The sequence below is a fragment of the Echinops telfairi genome, unplaced genomic scaffold, assembly GCF_000313985.2.
Source record: "Echinops telfairi isolate 266 unplaced genomic scaffold, ASM31398v2 ScPeMD7_443;HRSCAF=831, whole genome shotgun sequence".
In the NCBI taxonomy this organism is placed as follows: Eukaryota; Metazoa; Chordata; class Mammalia; order Afrosoricida; family Tenrecidae; genus Echinops; species Echinops telfairi.
The window spans coordinates 32,329,444-32,330,738 of record NW_022104341.1 but is presented as its reverse complement, the minus strand read 5'-3'; positions in this window follow the sequence as shown (position 1 = coordinate 32,330,738).

Sequence of the window (1,295 nt, the reverse complement as noted above, 5' to 3'; positions counted from 1 at the left end):
GGTATTGCCACTCACCACTGGCCCTGAAGGGATCATCCATCCTAGATTCCGGTTCCAGTTCCCATGTGTACCAGTGTACATCCTCTGTCTACCCAGGTTTGTAAGGTAGAATTAGGATCATGATATGGGGGGGGGAGCATTAAGGAACTAGAGGAAAGTTGTATGTTTCATTGTTGCTACACTGCACCGACTGGCTTGTCTCCCCACGACCCTTCCATAGGGATGTCCAGTTGCCTACAGTTGGCTTTGAGTCTCCACTCTGCACTCACCCTCATTTACAATGATTTGATTTTTTGTTCTTTTATGCCGGATCCCTGATCCCTTCGACACCTCGTGATCACACAGGCTGGAAGAGCTCCTTTTTTTTTAAGTCCCTTATATTTCAATACCGTGCATCACTTTACTCTTTGTGTTGATGTGAACATCCCCTAACTAGACATCAAACTCCTTCAGGGCAAGGTTTAGCATCTGTTCACCTTATATGTCATCATTGTATTCTAGTACACTGTACTCTATGTATAGGTATCTCTACATGTGGTATCCCTGGGTGTCACCATTCGTTATGTTCTTAGTACTAATTGAAAGATGGTGGGTCCAAATCCACCCAGGTGTGTCTCAGAAAGAAGGTCTGGTAATGTACTTTGGAAAGACCACAACAAACCACTTTAGAGGAGAAAGATAAGACTGTCTGCGCCACCAAATAGCTACACTCTTAGAAAACCAAGATAGGGCCATCAGTTGGAATAGGCTCGATGGCAGTGGATTAGGAATGTATATGTTGCTCTCCCCACTCTTACTAATGATACCAATCACATTTATCTTCCCAGCCTCAGTGGGGAAGTTGCTTCTTTTGTCTAGAATCTTTATAAATCCACAGAAGCATGAATTCTGGGTGATTAATTGACCAAGGAAGAAAATTGACAATGAGAGAATTCTAGTCTCTAAAGGCTAGTTCACTCCCCTTGAATATACCAAGTACCCTTGTCCATGATCAATTCTCTGCAAATAATGCTGGTGAGACCATGTGAAAACTGTGGCCTCCATGCCACCTCCCAAAGGAAAAGCGAACTCTGAAGGGTGGCTCAGACAGAAACAGAGTCTGTATGAACACCCAATGCTATAGACTTTACGACAGCAGAGGAACTACTAGAAAAGTATGAATATTTATCAGATGAACCAGCCTGGGTTGAACACCTCCTGCTTTGGTTTCCCCCCCACCCGCCTAATTTTTCCTTTTCTTTTACTTTCCTCCTACAAGCTTGGTGTGGTAGGCGTAGTCCACACACTGCCCGCCC